The sequence below is a fragment of the Anser anser genome (assembly GCF_964211835.1).
Source record: "Anser anser genome assembly, chromosome: 10".
NCBI lineage: Eukaryota > Metazoa > Chordata > Aves > Anseriformes > Anatidae > Anser > Anser anser.
The window spans coordinates 9,439,742-9,462,368 of NC_139730.1; the positions used below are offsets into that span (position 1 = coordinate 9,439,742).

Below are 22,627 nucleotides of genomic sequence, written 5' to 3' on the forward strand. Positions count from 1 at the left end.
CCCTACTGTGGGTGCAGGAGAGGTGGAGGGAATGAACCAAGTAGGATACATCCAGTTGGGTAGGCTCATCCCTTTCAACAGTAGTATGGATTTATGTCAAAAGAAAGTTGTAACTACCTGAGAATTGTTAAGGCCCACAAAATCCCACTGCAGTAGTTCTTTCACAGCTTGTGCCTCTTGTAGAGTATTACCTTCAAAGTTCTGGCTGGTCCCTTCCTTCCTCCCTTGGAAATGTACCTGATTCCTCTCTTAAGCTTGTCTTATTTCCTTATTCAGTCCCAAACTCCTTCAGCCAGCACAAACTTTGTTTCTTTAGACCAAGGAGGCAGAGCAAATCAAACCCAGCTTTCAGCCACCAGTGTGCTCATTGGAAGTAGTCTTGTGGCCCATTTCTGTTTCTCAGCGCATGAAGTACACAGTAAAAATACAATGAAAGACAGTCAAGCATATACAGAGTTTGCAATATTAAACCAGGATTCAAAAGCTCTACCTAGACAAAATCCACAAACCATCAGAGTCAACCGTGCATGATGAAGATATATAATATCCTTTGCCTGGAAAACAAATCGAGCTGATTGTCTCTAGATGTAATTTAGACCAGGCTGGTGATGAGAGAAACTGGTAGCATAATGACTTAGTTAAAAGAGTTTTCTAAGGGAAAAAAACGTATTTGACATTACGAAACACATTAGACATTAAAAAGCACATTAAATATATATACTATATATTCAATATACATAAATATAAATATATTTACATTTATTTTATATATATAGATATGTGTATATATATAAAATATATATAAGAAATATAAATACATCTAGCAACATCAAGAAACTGCCAAGGGGGAAACTCTGAAAGTATAATAAAACAAAATACCAAAGCCTTGAAGACTTCAAAACATTATGCACTGGCACAAAACCATTCTTAACACCTTCACGCAAAAACAGTGTGCTAAATACCACAGTAATTCAGTAAGATTTGTCATTCCTTCTACCCATAAAATACGCCTCAACTTCTAGGAATAATGATGTTAAGATTGATGTTTATTAAAAGTTTCAAAATGTTTTTGTTTTATGCAGTTTCTAAAGTGCCCTGTTGCCTGAACTCCCCTTGTATTGGATGACCTTGAAAGTGCCTGAGTCATGGGCAATTCTAGCTGCCATCTAAACAACCATCCTAAATCATACACATTGTCATGTTCTCATTATCTGGACTTTGTACTTTCCTACCATGGAAGGATTTTCACATAAATTATACAGGAAATGAAGCAAAATGTAATTACAGTGTCCAACAGTTCCAAGGAGATAAATAGCACAAGGCATGGAACACAGTTGAACTGTCAGCTTTCAATAAATGTCACCTGGTAGAAAGAATCTGAATGCAACATATATCACTAAGCCACCCGCTTTGGAATTATATTATCTCATCACACGAATAAAGAGTTATAAGGTTATGGCAATTTCAAACAATCAGCATTCAAGCAGATTTCTCAAAGGGACTTTCATTCTTTGCTTTTACACATCCCTATTTGGACTTTAACATATACTAGCAAATTCTATTATATTTTATTAAATTGAGTTATACCAATGAAAACATTTCTAGTAAGGTTAACCCAGACATTTAATAATCCATTAGCACCCTCACTTTTTCAATGTAATTTTTCTCATAATAGCTTTTTATTCTCAAAAGGAAAAGACACAGCTGTAGAGCTTTAGAGTATTCTGAACTCATGCTATTGAGCCAACAGAAGAACACTGCAATGATGAATAAAATCACATTCTTGCCCTTAACTGCAGTGGATGATAAGTCAGACCCACAGCCTTTGCATTAAATGTTCGTAGCCTAGTTTCTAGAGGGGAGCACAGAACACCATCACATTTTCTAGGGGGTATTCTTTCTTAACCTATTTTAACAGGGTAAAGATCTTGGGTTTTTGCTTGTCTGGATTTGGTGGGCTTTTGTGTGCACTATCCTCCACACAAAAGAATTATAAAAACAATGCAAAAAAGCAAAATATAGTTTAAAACACTAAGGAAAGTATTACAAAATTGTAATATCTCTGCATTTCAAATAATCCTTTCATCCAAGGGCCTCATGATGCAAATACCTAAGCCTTACTCTGCTATTGAATTGTTATCAACCAGGTTATTTATGTGGAGTTTTGAGCCCCAAAAGTTAGAAAAAGCTCAAATTATACAAGCAGCATAGAGACTTTCTCAGATACTGTGGTAATGATTTTTTTCTTCCTGCCAGCATGCATGAAACACACGCTGTTTTTCTTAAGAGTCTATTGTGCTCATTGGTCTCATGGTATTTTTATATGCCTAGTAGGTGGAATGTTTTGAGAAACAGACAGTATGGGCTTAGCTAAATTAACTTATCTAAGATTTGTTATGTGTTGTGAAGATTCATATGGGCAAACCCTAAGGCTCAGCTCATGCAAAGCAGTTTAAGCCTTGGTAAAAGGATTGTTGATCACAACCTACCGTTAATATTTTTTCATTATTGTTGTACAGCAAAATTAGACTGATCAGCTTCATGTTTTGCTCCCCTTTCTTTTTTCCTGCTTATCTATCATGTGATTGTACAGTTCTCCTGTACTCACAAAAAATAATTTTCACACTTTAAAAAAACCAAAACATATGTTCTTTTCAAGGTTTTAAGATACCCAGTTCTCTTCATAATTTAAAAATATACCCAAGAATAAAATTAACCACAGAAATTGTATCAATGGAATTAAAGCAATTTTTTTTCATGTTTAGTTAAATCAGTGCCATCTCTTATGAACTTCTAAATCATCTTAGCTGTAACTAATACTGATTTAATTGGTAACTAAAATCAGGTAACTGGTTTAAATACCTAAAGAATTAAACTGAACCAACTCTACGTTAGGATGTTATTTAATTCAGCCTCTGTAATTTGTACATACAGACAGACCTTCACATTTGCATTTTAATTTAAAGCACATGAAAGAGTCAGAGAACACACCCACTCAAAGTACTAGTCTATGATCTGATCGGTTCCTTCAGAATGTGCACCCAGCTCCAAGGGGATGCCATGACTACCAATAGGTAAGAAAAGGTAACGAAAATAAAATCTGTAGGAAAAAAATAATCAGTGAGAGTTCTTATAAAAAAAAAAAAAGTCTTACTTTTATCAGCAAAAAGATTTTCCTTTGAGGCTTCATTTCCATTATCACACAGTGAATCTTCTGCCATCACAGACACAGATGTTCCCCTAAGTCTGCACAAATGCCAAAAGCTCTTTGTCTTAAAATCCACTCTGGAAGGACTTCACTGTTATTGAGGACAGATTAGCAATTTATTTAGTAATGTTCCTGCATCTGCTGCTGGTCCTGAGCCTTTCCCTTCAATGTGGTCCAAGTCAAGTGCTATAAGAAATGAGCCTAGAAGAAAACAAAGTATATAATGAGCTTCTTACAGGCAGAAGCCCAGAGAAGAAACAGGGTGCAAATGATATGCTGTTTTTATTTGTAAACATAACTGTGTATATCAGAATTTGATGCATCTAGGCATGAAAAATAGGCCAAGGACCCCTTCATCTGCCTGTGACAGTAGGCTAAATACAACCATAATGCTGGAAATAAACCGGAATTTGCTGGTCTGATTGAATTGGTAATTAATTTCACAATTACATGCAGTTTCCAGAAATGAAAGCCATCCATCCACACTTCTCGTTACACGTATAAGGATAATTCCCCCACATAAGGAATGGCATTTCTAGGGGGAACTTACAGGACTTGGCACCTCGTTCTCTGCTGGAGGATTCTGGCAATCAGCACGCTTTTTCTTGCGGGGAGAGCAGAAAGCTCCACCATGTGGTGAAGTTGCTTCCTTGTAAATTGCTTGTTATCAGAGGCGATGGTTTCCCTTTGTAAATGTGTTTTAACCCTAGTAATATTTAGATTAGCTCTTGGGAAAACAAACAACAGATTGAAAAGATTTTTTTTTTCAGCTAAACAAAAAAACAGGTGGATAGTTTATTAAGACGTATTCTGACCTATTATTTCAGCTATCACAATTTTGCTTGGAATACTTAAAACATATTCCTTGTCCATTTGACTAGAACACAATGACAATTACAGCCTCTGAACTAGTAATTGGTACAATGGAGACTCTAGATGTACAGTCTATTCAAATAGCAATCATCCTGATTCATACAAACTTTGCTGATATTATTCCCCCCCCCCTTTTTTTTTTTACTTGTAGTACACTTGTGACAAGACATTTCTAGCTAATAAACTGCTCCAGATCCAGTTTTACACTCCAGATCTAGTTGCACAGCAAGAGCAAGGGATGGCACTGGGAAGCTCAGGCAAGATGAGGAATACTAAAGTCACAGAAAATGAATGTGAAATTCCAGAAACAATTAAATCCCTACATGAAATCATTTAAAACTGAAAATATATATTCTTCAGATTCTTTAATAAGAAATGGTGAGCAGTTAACTATGAATAAAAAAGATAGTCTATGTAACATATAAGATACATTTATTTCAGTTATTTTAATGTATTTTATTTACTTTATATCCTTCTTTTTTCCTCACTGATATAGGGTGCATCTCTTTCTCTTGTTTACTTTCCTTTATTTTTAATATTTAAAACATTTAGAATGTTTTTACTTCATCCTTTCTGCTGAACTCCTTAGTAAGCCTTTTAAGCACTACTTCTTCAGTGAAGCATAAATATTCAATGCCCTATTAAAATGTTCAATATCTGTAGATGGCTATAGAGATAAGTATTATTGTTGTTACGACATATTGACAAGAAAGCTAAGTGAGTGGACATTTAGGCTCTCATTTAGGCTCTGGTTCAAAACCTTATTGAAGGTGTTGTTTTTTTTTAATTATTATTATTATTATTTTTTATTTTTTCCAGTGTGTTCTAAGGCCTTTAAAATGCTCTAGCAGAACACCAAGGATTCCAGCCATAAAGACCTTGAGAATATTACCACCATTTACTGATTTCCCAGTTTGGAGTAGCGGAAAAGGTAGCAATGCAACAGAGTTTTCTTCAAAGTCTAATCCCACGCCTTCTTACCTAGAACAAACTCATCCATTTACAAAAGCAGCATCCTCTGTGGAAAGGTGAAGCTCTCATAATAAATGAGATATTTTTGAAACTAAAAGAGGTGTCTGATTCAGATGACTAGTGCATATACCACATTTCCTAGAAATGTGTAACATGACTCTACTGTCTGTCATAGAAAAATTTCTTCTCGTAATGATGAATAATGAATAACGTACATGCCAGAACATAAAACAAACCCGGCGTGCAGACCACATTATTTGTCACTTTCATAGAAGTTTTTGAGGAAGGTAAATGAAACTTACATTGGGAACAACACTTGACGTATTGACTGCCAGAGCATTTTTCTGAAAACTACTTTTTCAGCTTAATTCACTGTTTACGTACACTGGAAAAACTCCTTGAAAAGTGGGCGATGCATCCAATATCAAGTGTTCTTTTCCTCATGCACACCTGAAGTAGACAAATTCTAGAAAATATAAATTTGTAAGTACCAAGCCCAGACATTTAAGCTGTTCTGTTTAAGAACAAGAAACTAATCAGATTTTGTTTTAATCTGATTTGGAATTTGTAACATGACCTAATATGAAGAAACCAGATCAATGAGATTAGGAACCTACACTTCTCTAAGGAAATAAGCCAATAGAATAATCCACAGACATACACAGAGACAAAACAACTGGAATCTGAGATGAATGTAGCAAAACAAGATTCCATCATTTGAGATGCAATCATTTCCTGGAATCTTTAATATTAATACGATTTGCTACATATCAATTAGGAGACAAGAACACCTGAAAAAGAAAGGTTCAAGTCACTGGGTCACAAATCCCTGCTTCAGAAGATGAAAATTCTTATGCACCCATTACTGGCAATCTATTCTCACCCTGGCCAGTGCAGGAGCAAACAGTTGTTTCAGGAATGGAAAAAAAAGGCATAAAAGCAATGCCTAAAGTGTTTGTCCCCTGGATTAGGGATAGCATCTGCAAGATACAATTTTATGAAAGTGGGATGTGTAGCAATGCATCACCTACCAGGCACCAACAGGAAGAACTAGAGCTCAGTTATTCAGGATGTCATCACTCCTGCCATATATCCAAACCAATACAAAAGGAATTCTTTTGTGAGACCGGTATGATAAACAGCACTTTGTCATCTCTAAATGTGCCACAAAGTTCAGATCTCAGAAAATCTAAAAGCTCAATTATAGCAATGAGTTTCACTGATCATGAACCATCAATGTTTCAGCAAATATGAAGATGAATTATTAATTAGGACAATCTTAAGAGATTGCTATGAACAGAAGATACAGAGAAATCATGGGGATGCTTAAGGATTTTCTCTTAGTAATAAACATCTGTCCAAACCCAGATAAACATGTCAATATTGATTACATTCTTGGTAATTACACTTTGATTCAGCTCTCAAATCTCATCCCACATCTCAGACCCTGTTGACAACTGCTTAATCAATTTAGGTCTTTTTTTTTTTTAATGTGGATGGCTTGTCTTTCATTCTTTTCATTGTGAGATTATCTGTTGGGGGTAATTATCAGTGAGCATTTAAATAATTGCTGCAATAAACTGCAATTTCCTGATCAAACAGGAAGCAAACTTCTTTTGTTTTAATCCCTATGTACATATTTCTCAAGTATATCCAACAGAGCTACCCTCAACAGCGGACCAAAGCCAGGAGGAACCTGAGGAGGAAGCAAAGGCCAAAGCCTCTCCAGCTGCTCAGTTCTCCACGAAGATCTGGTCACGAGATTCTTGTGGAAGCCTTTTGCCACGGCCTCCCCAAATGGTGCACAGATAACCTTGATTTCCAGTGCATAAATTTCCCCATGATAAACCAGGAATCAATTTAGAACAAGGACATGAGCCATCACCAAGAAGCCATTTCCACGCTGCCCACTATACAAGGAAATAAGGTTACTAGGAGACATCCCTGAGTGCTGAAATCCTCCTATCAATAATTGGATGGTTAAACATGGCCAACACAAGTCAGGAGGGGAGAATGGTAGTAGGGCAGCTTGCTAGAGAGCTTCAGCAAGTTCCACTAAGGAATTAAAAGAAAAATGATACAATATACAATAGTTCTTAGAGGGGAATTCATGAACTGAATGGCCTGTACCTTCATGATTTGATACTGTCAGTCGGTACAAATCTGTTTCCAAAGGAAACTTGCTTGGTCTCTGCCTTCCTATGAGCTGAATCCACAAAACCCTCAGGGAAATGAATGCTATTTCTACTGAAGTGAGCATCCTTTGTTTTGCTGGTTTGCAGAGCAAAGTGCCAAGAGGGGAGGACAGTAAAGCAGTTATGAAAAGAAAGGAAATGCCGTCCCCAAGTCAAATTCAACTGGTTGAGTTGGCAGGATAAGAACAGTAAGGGTATAATCAGAGAGAGTGGGAAAATAGAAGGCATCTAGTTGACGGAAGGATAAAACAGACATGGCCTGTTCAGCCTTTCAGCCTCTCTGTAGTGCTGTCAAACAGCTAATCCTTCCAAAACTCCTTAGGGAAGTCAGCAGCAACTCTGACAACTGCTGTGCCACAATCCAATAGATGTAATTTCTTATGAAGCTAAAGCTTCATCGTGGCAGGGACCTTCAGCTCTGCAGCCTGCACCCCAAACTCTGCATTCAGCCTCCTGTCAGCCTCTGGCAGCTCGGGAGGCAGAGTCAGGCCCTCGTGCTGGGCTGGTGCCTGGCAGCAGCATGCAGCCCCAGGAGCTGGGCAGTAACGTGGCTTTTCTCTGGACAGGCAGCTCGGGTTCAGCAGATTTAACACGAGATTTAATGTACCTCACAAGTGAGCTTCCAGGGGCTGGAAAAAGCCTACGAGCTCAGTGGCGTTTTGCACACTAAGATCAAGTAGCCACAGAGGGTGGAAAAAAACTAAAGCCTTCCTCAGCCCTGCTAGTAAGTCTGTGGTGATGTGGGGTGGGGACGAGATTTAAAAGTAAAAGAGAAATTGTCTACCAGTACCTAGTCGCTACTCACTGACATATGCCACAGGACTCTATTCACTCTGACCCAGCAAAAATTCACAGGGGCATGGAAGTAAAGCTTCAATGGATGTTACCAGCAAGGCTACACGCTGCTTACTGCATGAATCCCTCTGGCGGCTCTGCCTCAGCAGACGTGCACAGACTCCCCGCGAGATGGCTGCAGAGACTGCAGCATCATAGCTGAAGCTGCGGCATCTCAATCCAAGGGCAAGATACTCGGAGTATTTCAAATGCGCATGGGCACTACAGAAAGCTGCACCTTTCAAAAATGCAAATCCCCGAGATATTTTTCAAAACTTCATGAAAAAAGATGTAAGATTTAAAGGAAACATTCCTCCCTTTTTGAGGTGTTTTTCTCATCCCTGTGCTCATACAGTTTTTCACAGCTTTTGGTTTTTATATGCTGCATAAGCACATGTTCCAAATCACCAGCACTGCATTTCTTTTCTTTTTCCTTTCTTTCTTTTTTTTTTTTTTTTAATTTTGAAATATTTTTTTTTTATTACTATTATTTTTAAAGACCTTTTGAAAACATTGCATTTCTGTCTTCTGCAGATAGAACTTTTCTGTTGATTACACTGATTGTCAAACGTGCTTTCTTACCCATGTTTGGCTGTCATTCAGCTGTTCTTATTACTGTTCACTACACCTTCTGTCCCTTACCAGCTTATATTTTTTGATATTTGGCCATTCCACACCCTTGCTTGTCACTGGCTGTGGGTCTTAAGCTCTAATTCAGCCAAGGAACACAAGCACAAATCCAGACATAAGCTTGGGTATGAAAAGCTTGGCCAGTCACCTAGCCCTGGAAACTTTGCCCTGACAAAAGAACATCAACACAACCTAAACAGAAATCTAAGCCAAGGATATGTACTCAATGTGTCTTAATGTGAACAGCTGTGATCCAAATTCTGCCTCATTCTACCTGCAACAGTTTTAGCACAGGCACTGCAACAGCTTTAAACCAGGGAGATCTACATGCCCTTACACAGCCCTAACTTCCTGAGGTCTGAAGGACGTAACATTGATTTTAGCCTGGGAACATCTTCTGAAACAGATATTAAGTATCATCATAGTCCATGATCCCTTTTTAGTCCACAACTAATTGCAGCCTTAGTTTGGAAAGTCCCACAAAGAAAGCCTACAGAAGACTACTCCCAAACGAATTTCTATCCTGTCCCTGGTTGAAATCTAGGTCTTATAAGTTTTCCCTGCTGATCAGAATTCTTGTACTTACTCAAATCTATTTCATATCCCTGTAGTGGAGCAACCTTTCGTCTAAACATTGAAGCAAAGCCCATCTACTTCAACTCGGTCAGACTTCAGGCCTGATTACTTATGGATTCACATGCCCTTCTTATGCACCCATTCTTCAGATGGGTTCTTCGAAACTTAGTCAAATTGCTGATGCCAGCTTCAGCTATAACCTCATCGTGGAGCCAGCTACTCTTGCTGACCTTGGTTTCCATCTAGGTCTAACAAGCAACCCTAATTTTCGTCCGTTAGCTGTGCCCAAACATCAACCAAAAACTCTACACTTACAAAAATACTTAATGCCTTTGGTTTTAAATCCCTCTTCCTGCCCCAGCAACAAACAAAATTATTCAGCATCAGACATCCATGGACCTAGTTCATCAGGAAAAAAACAACTTCTCAACATAAATCAAACTTCATGGCCTCATCTAAACCCAGGCCCTTAATTTTCATGATTACAGGGTATGTAATGTAATGTGAGTCACACAGATATCCATTTGGATAAGACCATAAGACTTTGTTCTCCAGACCCTGAATGTGCACATTTAACCTTCTGAAATCAATTTGTATAGTCATTACTAGCTGTTGTTTCATGCCTGAGGATTTGAGGCTTGGCTCTTATCGAAGAGCTGATTAATTTCAACATTGCAGAAACCTCATTTAATTAGGGGGACTTTTCTGGAGTTTAATTTTTTTTTTTTTAACTGAAAAACAACCATAAGAGTACATTAAAATTATGTAATTTTGAAACTCTGAAGCTTTTCATGAGAATTTGCATTTAGAAATATCTTGTGTTCTTCAAAAAATACTTTCAGTCATTATGTTACGGAAATTAGATGCAATTAATTTACAACTTCTAAAAAGAGTGAGAATTATATATATACCACAAAACAAAGTTTATAATATGCCAGGTACAGGCCAAGGTCCTAGACCTGTGCATAAGTTCAGAGATAAATACTGAACCAGTCAAAATTACATATTTTAGACATCTCATTACCAAAAGCAGAAAGGACAGTTAAACACTTTTTTTCTTTTACCATGGAAAGCTGTTCCATTGACGTAATTTCTCACTAAGAAAAAATTTTTTATTAATATTTGTTTTGTAATTAAATCAAATTATGATTATTTGAAAAGTAATAATTGCAAATTAATTTCTTTTCCATTTTCCCTTCTTATTTTATACAATATGTGATAAGGAATCTGTGAAAATGGGAAGGGGCATCCTTTTATAACTACACTTCACTGTTGTGAGAAAAGGATAAGTAGTATAAAATATTTGGGGAAATGTGAAATCTTCAAAAAACAACATGAAAACATGAAACCCTTTCATGTACAAATCACAAATCATAGTCTTTGAGGTGAAACAAAGCACGCTGCAATATTTTAAGGTTTTAAAGAGAAGTGATAAATTTTATCCAGACTTGGGAACAAAGGAAGTTGCAAAAGAAAGTTTCTTCAATGAAAACACAAAGTTTAAGAATTTGTATCATCAAGATGTATTATGAAAACAGAGTTACTTTCCCTATTCAAATGACTATTTTCTACCTTTCACAGAAACCCTGTAATGGCTCAGCCACACTGGAGATGTTAAAAAAGATATCCTGGCAAGAAACACTTTTATAATATATACCAATTAATACACCATATAACTGTCAATCAGATATGAACTCTAATTTTTTGAATGTGTCACATTCTGAAGTAGGATTAAAATTCATGCATCATCCTTTGGAAAAAATAGTATTAAATAATTATTAAACTATATTCTGAATATGACCATTGCCTTTATATCCATTTGTTTTAAGTCAAAACCTTTTCTGAATGTGTTTCATTTTTCTGTAAAGGCAAACAGATGAATATAAATGGTATTTATCAAATTCTGGAAACAAATGGAATAATAAAACTACTACGAAGTTATTTGTGTTCAGACTGTCTGAAAAGGCCATATATAATATATATTATATATATACCCATATATAATGGGTAGACTAATCAAGTACTGTAGGCTTCCTAATTTTGCAACAAAACAAGTGACACCAAGAACAAGTATACTTTAAATGGTCTTACAGCATCTAATATTGATGATTTTGTTGTTCCCACCTACTGTTCTCCAGAACATGTTTGCTTTTTTACTCGGCTGGTTTTCTTCACTTCTAACGCCCTTCCATATGTTCCAATGATTCTGCGTGTTTAAACAGCCTCCACAGATAGTTGACTTATTCACACGTTTCAGGAGGCACAGAAAAGCTGAAGAGCGTTACAGATGGCCATCAGAAACATCCCTTACAGAAAGATTACTTCATGCCCAAGAGAGGCAAGTTTATTTGCCCATCCATACCCTTGAGGTTTAAGACAAAATATTGAAGTATCTTGAGAAAATCCTAGTTGCTTAAAGGAAAACTAAATGGTGAACAAAAGAGACACTTCAAATTCAAGTAAAACTTACCTAGTTGGGGAAATGTAACAATAGACAGTAATTTCTTCCTGGGACAGAGGCCTAAATAATCTTCCAGACAAAGCAGTCTTAAGAATCCCTTCCTTAAGGAAATTCTAGCAGGGTAACTGTGTTCTGAGTGTGAGGAGCGTGAGGAGGAGTTTGGTTTCAGTGTGAGGATAATTGCTTTATAGCAATTATCTTCTATTAATGTTATTTAACTAAGAAACCATGATCTAGCTCTTCCCATACACAGATAGTAGTGTCCTGGAAGTGGCTAACATTCTCATACGATGGAAGAAAGATCTATACATGAAATAATGAAACACAGTCCATCCCTTATTTGGCTAATTAAGAAAGAAACTAGTATTAGCAGCTTTGAGAAAACCCACAAGAAATTTAAGCATCTGGTATTTTCTACTCATCTCTTAACTTGGGCTTTCTTGGCATATGAGCTGTCTTTTGGCTGATTTCCACTACAAGCAGGGAGCTTGCATTATAGGGGAAGTCAAGAAGAGTCCTCACTTTCCCACCATCCATCTTCACTCCTCTACAAAAAGGAAGTGACAAGGCCAATGTAATTTCTTTGGCACCCCAGGCATAGGGGGACATATCACAAACATCAAAAAATTTTAGCATCATATATGCAGTTGCAGTATTTTTGACATACTTTCCCTACATATCAAATGACTTGGGGATTCTTGATGTCTATTTTGGTGACTTTTTTTCTTGCCACCTCCTTTGCTATAAAATCCTTCCTTTGCTGCTGCTGAGTTTGGGGGGGGGGTGGGGTGGGGTGGGGGAGGGGGAAGGATTGCCAACAAATCAGCCAAAGAAGAAAAAACTTGCAACTCTCCTCCTCCTCAAATACTTTCATGTACCTACATTCTGCAAAATTTCTATGTTCCCATGTATAATTAGGATTGCAAATATTACTGAAAAAGAAAAAAAAATCATATTACTAGACTTCAAAATGAAGATTTCATGGTGCGTGAAAAACAATCAGTCTTCTCCACTGAGTTTCACTTCATTTATCATGAACAAAAGTTTACAATAGCTGATGCCCAAAATAATTAAAAACCTATTTCTTGTACATGATGAATACAGGTCTTGAACACATTCCCTCTAAACAGTTCCAGCTTTGGTTATAGCAAGGCTACAGTAAAATGTAGTTTGGGGTCTTGTATATAACACCAGAAAAAGAAATCACTGCAATATAAATTACATTTTGATCTCCAACACAGACAGTTTAATAGGCCAGATTCAGCAAAGCATTTAAGCAAATGCTTAAATCCCATTGATTTAAGTGGGATTTAAGTACTTATTAAGTACTTAGTTGAATTGGGGCCATACTGTGAAGGGACTCGTAGAACAAAGAAAACACAGTAGGCTTTGGGGATCTTTATTTACAGCTCAGACGTTAAACTTAGCAAATTTGGCTTAGGAACCTGTATAATGCAAAAAGAGCCAAGGACAGACTGCAAGAACATTTGGCTGCCCCGGGTCACTTCAGGATAATGCAACATACCAATATGGGATGGATTTAGTTTCTAAAATACTTTTATCTCATAATTTACAACATCTAATTTACAATTAAGGTGTGCCGCCTTAATGCGTCATTCAGCACTTTACTGTACAGAGAGACTTCAGATGCTGCCAAATTTCTAGTGCTCTCATTTATTCATCTCCTGTTCTTCCCTCCCACTTTTAACCCCAACCTTCTGGTTACAGGGTGAGGAGGAGGCATATGACATTTGCTGTTTGTCAGTCAACTCTCACTGCATAACTAACGAGGGAAAAAAAAAAAGGAAGAAAAAAAGCTAACAACATCAAGTACATCATCCTGGAATATGGTTCTCCAAGAGGGGATCAAACCAGACATTTCATCTCAGTCAAAGGAGTTCTGTTAAAATTATGTAAATTCTCTTGTAGGTGTCTTGGAGTGAAACCAAAACTATGTTTAGTCTACATATAATTTCCTAAACATTGCAGCTGACAGAAAGAATTACATCGCCCATAGGATGACTTTTAATTATTTCCTTATCTTTCCTTCTTGACTCTAGATATAAGTTTTCTAACTCTACTAACATTACTGCAGATGGTTGAACTATTTCTATTTATCTTGCAAAGTAGAAGTTAGCTTTTGGGGACATTAATAATTCTTGTTGTCAGCTTTTCTTTTTGGGAATAAGCCTATTTCCGGGGAAGTCTGGGAAGCTTGGTTCCCTAGGTCTAAGAATAGACGAACAGGAAACAGAACATTATATCATGTCCAAGCACTGCCATTTGTAGTGAAATTAAGACTCAGGGTTTTATGAAATCTCCTAATCATGTTTTAAAACAGATTAGTTTTGAGGTCAGTTTCTATTTAGCAGAATGCTCTCATGCTTATTGGAACCCTTTCTTGGTACTATCTTCATGGCAAGACCAAGTTAAAACATGATCAAATTTTGGTGAGCTAAAAAACCACCTGATTATATTGCTCAGGCTTATTTCAAAAAATATTTCATTATTATAGATGATACTGTCAAAATTGATAATTATAATAATTTCCATAAATAAATAATAAAGATTATTTTCAGTTAGATAAGAGATGACCAATTTTTTTCAGGTATTTAACTAAGGTGAAGGGAGGGTTCCTAAAGTCATCCTAGACTTACAGATAAAATTTGCATATTTGTGCTAAACAATTTTATGATAGTGCCAGAAGCTAATCTCACCTTTTCTGATTCCTACGAGGTGTCACATTTTCAGAAGACCATGTTTCATTCCAGGCAAGAATCATGAATCCACTTAGAGTACTGTCACTGCACAGAAAGTATATACAACTATTCATCCAGGTCACAAAAACAAACAAACAAACAAACAAAAAAACTCTCTAAAACAGTGCAAGACCCATTTAATTACATGGTAAACTGACATGTCATTGCATGCACTTTTATTTCTGGTACTTAAAACCTGCTGAGGAAGTTGCATTAACCAGTAAAATTACTGACCCCTTTGTGGGTGCAAACTTAAATGAGTAAACACAACCCTGAGCATACAAAGGATCAGCCCTAGTTGTTCTCACCCGCGTGCGCGCAAAATACTCTAATTTCATTACACATTAGGTTTGTTAGTACTGTGTTAATCCCAGCCTGAAACTTAGGACACAACAGTCTCTGAACTGAGGCCAATGTGCTTCTAGTGATTAGCAGATAAATTAGGAAAATACCGAGCCTATTAAATTGAGCATACTCAGAAATGTAATTGGATAGTGAATGAAATAATTTAACACTGATCAAAACAGATAAACACCACAATGTTTTGTGCTCTGAAAAAAATGTATTACATGACAGTTCATACAGCCTATCAGAAAACAAAGAATAAACTTTAGCAACAACATTCATAACAGTATGACTACTAGAATGATCACTATAAACACTTATCCCAAAGCAAATTTTTGCACTACTCAACAGGTATTTACACTGGAAAGAGGCTTACTTTTTCTTCATTCTCAATCCTGACAGAACACTCTGATCTCATTTACCTCCTCAGCTAAACCAAGTCTTTTCTTCTGCATACCATAATATGGCTACAGAAATCTGCTGTGGGAAAAAAGATTTAAGTGAACAACTAAATAAAAGTGATTTTTTCTCCCTCAATAAATGCAGTAGAAGTTTCCAATACTTTGTTTTCAGTTTGCAAACTGTCTAAATTCCCAAACAGCTGACAGCAAACAGCTTACGTGGCACAGTAATACAAAATTTTCATGCTGGACAGGAAAAAATTAAGAACTTTCAGTAAAATTTCTGTTCAGTATTTTACTACATTGAGCTGATGTCAATTTTATTCAGAATTTATGTTGCATGTATTCTGTCTTAAAATAAAAGCTGAAGAGGGACTGTTCTCATTCAGAAGATACAAATCCATGTGCCATTTCAATTACTTGTGAAGTAGGAAATTCAGGAGTCGCAGTGAGTCTGAGAATCTCACATCTGTCAAGTTAAAGTGCTTTAAAAAGACTTGTATGAATTTATTTTTTCTTCAAAAGAGTATGATAAGAATCAGACTACGAGGAAAATAATATAGTATTATTTATGTTAAGCAGCTAAACCATGTGATTGACACCTGCATCCCCCCAAAATATGCGAACAACAAAATTCACTACAACTGAAATTATTAAAAAAGAAAAAAAAAAGCCCAAGCTTGGGAAAAATTCTGCAGTGAATTGTGACCCTGCTGTTACTCTTCCTGCTTTATATGCATAACAGCAGTAAGCCATGCTGACCTTCATGTAATCAGTTAAAGTTACATCAATAGGACAATTCTCAAGGGGAAAAAAAGGTGGTAAGGAGTAAAGGGGAGAGTCAGCCTAGATATTTCTAAGGGAAAAATTAATAATGATTGTGGGCTAGGGCGGGTATCCCTTACAGAAAAGCAGCAAAGCACAGTAGTCTCACCCCAGCTTTTTTTTTCCCCTCCTTTTTTTTCTTTTATTAACATGAAAGTGCTTAATTGTTTAGGATGACAGTGTCTCTGCTTGCGAGAGGGAAAAGTCTAGGACTGATAAGCTATAAAAGGCAGGGCAACTGCACTTGGTTGGTGTCCTTCTAAAAGGCTCAGAAAACACAGCCCCCATGGTCTACCATCATGTTCTGTCCTCTGCCTCATTACTGAGCGCCACGAATGAAGGACTAAAATGGCATTTATAGGATGTGTCTTTTTTCAGACGGCAGGAATCCTGAATTACTCAAGTTAATGTTACACAGGCCTGCTTGAGTCTTGGAAGCCATCCAGCAGTTGCAATGGAGCGATCAGAAGAGATTAATTTCATCTGCTGCTTGGGTACAGTTTAGAGTAAAATAGCACATTTTGACCTCAAGCTGGTAAGAGAAGTCTGTTTCTGGTACCAGAGTGATTTTAACAGTGAAGAATTTCATTGCAGGTTTCTGTGAAGACATACTGCTTTTTTCATTTCCTTGGCTTTGTGACCATCAGCTTAAAAAGTGTATTCATACCTCCTACAGTAACACATGCGGGGAATGCACAAGGCAGGAGCACCACAGTAGGCTCCCAGCAAACCGCTCAATGGTGCGGCACGAGCAAACAGCACTATGCCTGGCAGGCAAGGACGCACAGTTTCACCACCCTGACACTTTGCTAAACTAATACATCTAACGGGACTCAACCAGTGACAAGACTCTGAAGGAATGTGGTGAAAACCCAGCTTGGCCTGGGGAATTTATTGAGGAATCATCACAAATGAGAAGGGAATTTACTGAAGGGATCATCCAAATGAGGCTGGAAAGCTCTAAACAATGTAATTACTCTTGTTAGCATCTAGGGGATAAATTATCCCTCAGATGGAAACTAAATCCATAAGAGGGGAAAGTTATTTGGTAAACTCACTACGATAAACCACAAAGAGTCATCTCAAAAGCAAAGCTATTTGCAGGCCAACAAAGAGATACAGTTTTAAAATTCCCAGCTATAAATGTTCATCATCTTACAAAGAAGCACTTCTAGATCTCCTTAAACATGTCCAAAAGCACAGATCTTCCAGCTATTCCTTCTGTTTCTGTAACACTGGCACTGGGTGATTCTCTATCATTTCCCACTGAAATCTTTGCCCTGTCCTCCACAGCACATAACCCCAGTAAAGCTGCTGAGGAACAATGCCACAGAAAAGTTTTCCCTGTAGTTTTTTTTTTTTTTTTTTTTTCAGGTTATTCTCTACAGTTTCAATGTACTTAGGTAGATTTAAATTGCGATTACTTATTTGCATATCTTACAAATTTTATAGTGGAGCTATGACTCTATTATACAGACTTTTCTGCTCTATCTCAAATCAAGCTGTAAGCAGATAACAGTGTGGCCTGCTAATAGTTACTTAGGAATGCAAAACAACTAAAATAAACAACTATCCCTATAATCAAAACCACAATAATCTCCATAATTAGCTTTTTTTGTTTGTTTGTTTTTTTTTTAACTCCCCTCTTTCTTTTTCCTTAATAAAGGAGCAAAAGGTCAGGGCTTCTAGCACACAAGAATCAAGAAAAAGAGAATAAGATCAAATATCTTGGTTTTACCAGCAACTCTTAGGCTCAAAGACTAGCAAGTCTGTGGAAAAGTCAATACACAGAACTTGCGGGCACCATTATATCATTTCCTGCTGCTTTTCCAAGAATCCCATGATCATTTAATGTGGCACTTGCAGGAAACACATAAAAAGGAGCACTGAAAAAAGGAAAATAAAACAGTGCTGTGACTTGAAATGTAAATACACATCATCCAAAGATTATTCCTAAGAATGGTATGAAAATAATCACCTTTATGAATTCCAAACACCTAGAACGGGTACTTCTAGCAGGTACTGTAGTACTTCTCTGGAAGACCATCACTGGCAGTCAGATTACAGGAGGAAGAATCTGATAAATTAGGCCATGCTATTGAAGAAATGACAGAGTTGATACATAACCAGTATCTGAAGAAATATCCAGTTCCTTGGAAGGCATCACAAGTACTGAATTGAATACACAACCACAAATAGATAATGATTTGGTTTCCAGAGAACTGAGAAGACAACTATTTGTTCAGCTGCAGGGGGCATAAAACGTGTTTTTCCTTTGTACCAATATGCTATAGGGTAATGGTATTGAGGTCAAACAATTTCAGAGGTGTACTTTCATTGAAGAATTAATAAACCATTTTAATACCTCAACGCAGCACACCCCCTGCACCAGTCAGGAGGGTCTAGAAGCTGGTCATGCTGGGTTGGAACACACTGCAGGAATCCCCTGCCTACAGGCAACAAAGGAGGGCCAATATTTGCTGCACTAGAGCAGCAGCAGAAAGCTGGGTGGAAAAACCAGCTCAGGCTGTTTTCATCAGGGTTTTATTTAACCCTGTGCTAGCACAGCTTAAGCTGTGTTACTGTGAGCTACCACTGTAAGATTTATTAGAAAGGAGTGTAAATGTAGCCTTAAAACAGTGTGTTCTGTTTGGAAGAGGATTCCTAACAGTATGCCCAAATATGCTCAGACTATAAAAACAGGCTTTGGACAATAGGTTTTATTAGAATCAAACTGTATGAACCTATTTTTAGTTCATATCAAGCACTCATTAGAGGAGAAGAGTTCGCCCATTAAATATTCAATTAGTTACAATGATCTCTCAGTCATGTTACTGCTGCCTGAGACACTGGTTACTCATAAAATACCGAGTTGTGAATAATGACTGAAAATACTGTCACCAAGCGTGAAATAATACAATGTAACAGAATGGGGAATAATAAGAGAAAGACTTGTAAAAGTTATTAACCTACAGAAAGAAGTCTGCACGTGATGAAGGATAAAGCAGCAGCTGTTGGAGAAATGCCTACATGAGAAGACCTCAGCATTCTGCTCTGTATGCCAGCTTTCTCATGGGACTTTGAAAAACGTTGATTTTTCTTCATATATACATAGAGTAATGGGAACCACAATACGCGTTGCTGATTTTCAAAGGAAGGTGAAAAAATTTATAATGGCAATTATAGGAAAAACAGTTTGTGGTATCAAAATATCTGCATAACTGGTGACTTATAGCTTCCAGTATTCCTCTATCCCCCTGCAAATATATTCTAAAATCTCATTAGCATCTGACAGCCACTGCCAGCGCTGTCTGCACAATGCATGTATCCAAGCACTCCACACCTGAGCTCGGCTCCTTTCTAAGAACCTTATTCTGCAGCCCCTTACAAGTTTCCACTAACATCAAAACATCCGAGAATTCTTATATGACTCGTGACAAACTATAGGAAATCTCAAACTAAATAATTTTTTAAAATATATATTTGATGACTTCCATCTGATGACTGGAGACGTGTACAGTAAACAGAATTGGCCAGCTATTTTCACTTTGTATATGCCCCAACTCAGATTTTCTCTTGAAGGTAAGAGACTCAAGATGGCAATAGAGAGCTGGAAAAAGTGTATTCTAGGAGAGTACTATAAATATCTCTTTTGTTGCTTAATGTGTTGATAAATCTCTTGCTAGAGAGGCCTCTGGTATTAATCTGCCCATCAGTGTCTCAGTAATTCTCATCTAAAATTATCAACAAATAATTTTGTTAGTACAAAATGTTTATTTGCAGTTACACAACTCCCAATTTGCAGAATATTAGCTGCTTAAAACATAAGCAAACAGCCACAGACTATAAAATCCAGTGCTGAGAAGATTAATTCATATCCTTATTTTGAAGTAAATTTAATGTTACAAGACCTAGTAATGTTCCCAAAGTCTGTTAAATGTTAGTGCCTTAAGGGCAACCATTTTATTTGAATTGTTTTTAAATGGTACTCAAAAAATATGATCAAGATTTCAGAAAAAAAATATACTTATTTTTCTTAACTCAAAAAGAGGATTCTCTGTCCAGTCACACAGAATCACATGACAATATTAACTGGATGCAGAAATGCTGAATATGCCCTGAGACTGCTGTGAAGCACTGCTGTGTGCTGCTTGACAGCCGCTGCCTTCCATCCCAGAGGTGGCAGCCTATAAATGATGAATGAACTTATTCATAGAGTCTGTAGCTATCTGAGTGTAAGAGAGATCTAATATGCATTACGTACATCTGTCTAGATATATGTACACAAACTGAATTTGGTTTAATAACACTGGAAAGAGTCCCAAAAGTAAGGAATTTTAGAGTTATCACTTCTCGATATTTTCCAAGATAAATGTCCAAAGAAGTAATATTTTCTACAGAATTATTCTTAATTAGTATTTATCATTGGAAGATCTTGCAATAGTATGCTTCCTCCAGCCTAAGTGACTCTACTGGCTAAAGAACTTGCTATGCTAAGGGCTGGACCAGAGCTGGTAAGGGTTTATCCCTTTACTTCAGTGGACTTCAGTTCAAACCTATGGCCCCTGCCAGGGGAGAAAAATGTTTTTTATAAGTAGGAAAGACAAATTTCTGCCTAAGCTCCTGTTTCTGAACAGAGCAAGAGTTGAAAATTTTAAAGCTGATTACAAATTAAAATCTGTCTGTCCCCAAATGCTTGCGTGCCTTCAAACAATTGGCTGCCCCTCTCTGCTGAGCTGGAGCTGCAGGGACAGGTGTGCTGAGAGCTGACACCTATTTCAGGATCAGAAGAGGGCACTAGGGTTTAAGGTACATTCAGAATAAATCCAAGACAAAGGAAAAAAGAAAAAAAAACAACAGTGAAGCGTGTTAGAAATAGTCCCTTTTTATACTTGTCATATGAGAGAACCAGCAGAATAAAGTGAGAAAACACAGGCAGGACTGGAGGCCCAAGGGACCAGGGGCTGTGGCAGCTCGAGCACAGCTCAAGGGTCTTGTTCAGTTACCAACATTTACACAAGTTTTACACAAGTGCCTTCAGCTTGCAATAGTCTCACCCCACCTACTGCAGCCCTCCCCTCCATCCCACCCCCCATGGGTGAGCCTCACCACATTATTTCTTTGTTGGGCTCAGTTGGTGACTGCGCTGTCGGCAAACAGGCGCACCACCAGAATGACAGCAACTCACAGAGACGCTGAGCTGCCCAACCCACCAAGCCAAGAAGCAGTCAGATGGGTCAAGAGAAGGGTCCTTTGGGGGCTCAAGAGATGCAATGAATTTCACACTGCAGCTTAATAAGCCACACACACCCACGGTGTTTAATTCTCCTTGTAGCTAGGAAGTAGAGTAATTGCAGTGTTTGTTTTTCTCTGTTAAATCCGATGTGGTATTTTGACACAACGCATTCCATCACAGAGGGCTTGCCACATATTGTGCACGTTCTGTGTTAAAGGGGCACATTCAGTGGTGATGGACAGGTGGGGTCAGGAGAAACCCCTCTGTGCTGTGCAGTTTGTATCAGCAAGCTCAGCTGGTTCTTCTCCCTCTGGTGTCAGGGTTTAGGAAGAGACTCTACTGACCTATACAGTGCAGTGCCTACAAAAACTGACCCTATAAGAAGCGTTTTAATATGCAAATTTCCAATGTATTTGAGTCTGTGTCTTTTGGAACAAATAAAATATTCTAGGATCACTTGATAGTGCTGTACCCTTTCCCTTGGACTAGGATTTTTAAATCTTATTCAGCATATTTTAGAACATCATCTAGAGTAGTTGCTACTCAGGTCATTTCCGCTGGTCCAGTGAAAAGAAGCTAGTGTTAGTCTTTTAAGACCTTAGAAAAGTATACATTGTTGGCACAAAAAACGTCAACAAACAAGGAATCCACATAAACTTGAGAGGAAGTGAACGAAAAGGCTAAATTACATCTTTGCAGTGAGGTAAAGCTGCCATACGTGCTATACAAAGGGACTTTACCAGGACATCTAAACAACCTATGTTGCTCAATTAAGAAACATCTGCGTGTGTGTAAACGTGATGCCAACTACAAAGCCACATCAGACTGTATAGAATTCCTAGAACAAATTCTTATTAAGGGGCGGTATCTTGTCAGAATTTAACTCGTGTCTTCATGCTTTCTCTTTACAAGCAACCTACGACTCCCCTGAAATTTTCTGAACTAATACCAGAGATTGTCTGTCTCTTGTCTCCAAATCTTTTTTTTTTTTTAATCTTTGCTTTTCAAACTCAAGCAGTTGACTGAAGAATCTAAAAATGCAGATTTATCAGAGAAACACAGACAATATTGTCTTTCATAGGGCCTACCACATGCATACAGCCGACTTGACATTTAATCCAAGGACCAAAATAAGAACCTGTATGTTGCCAGATTCTTCTTGTAGAGAGTAATTGCACCTCAAAATTAGCCAAGTCACAAGCATGTTGCACTGAAATGGGTTATATTACTGGACACCTATTCTCTTCATGCACAGTCACAACAACAGAGGAGAGTCTTATTTCATAGATTAAGTATATGATCTGACACAAAA

General features: G+C 37.5%; 1 protein-coding gene across 6 annotated transcripts in view; it reads right to left on the bottom strand.

Moving 5' to 3' along the window:
* TMC3 (transmembrane channel like 3) overlaps positions 1-22,627 on the bottom strand; it is a 283,226-nt gene that overhangs the window by 28,792 nt on the left and 231,807 nt on the right. For 3 of the 6 annotated variants that reach the window (XM_083849932.1, XM_083849931.1, XM_083849929.1), the window contains exons 1-2: positions 5,356-5,519; positions 3,155-3,409 (exon numbers count right to left, since the gene is read on the bottom strand). The gene's annotated coding sequence lies outside the window, so the exon portion shown is untranslated. Of the gene's footprint in view, positions 1-191; positions 393-3,154; positions 3,410-3,758; positions 3,936-5,355; positions 5,520-14,466; positions 14,554-15,229; positions 15,334-17,817; positions 17,966-18,057; positions 18,175-22,627 lie in introns of those variants that run through there. The other 3 variants (XM_083849933.1, XM_083849930.1, XM_083849928.1) reach the window with 3 other exon arrangements.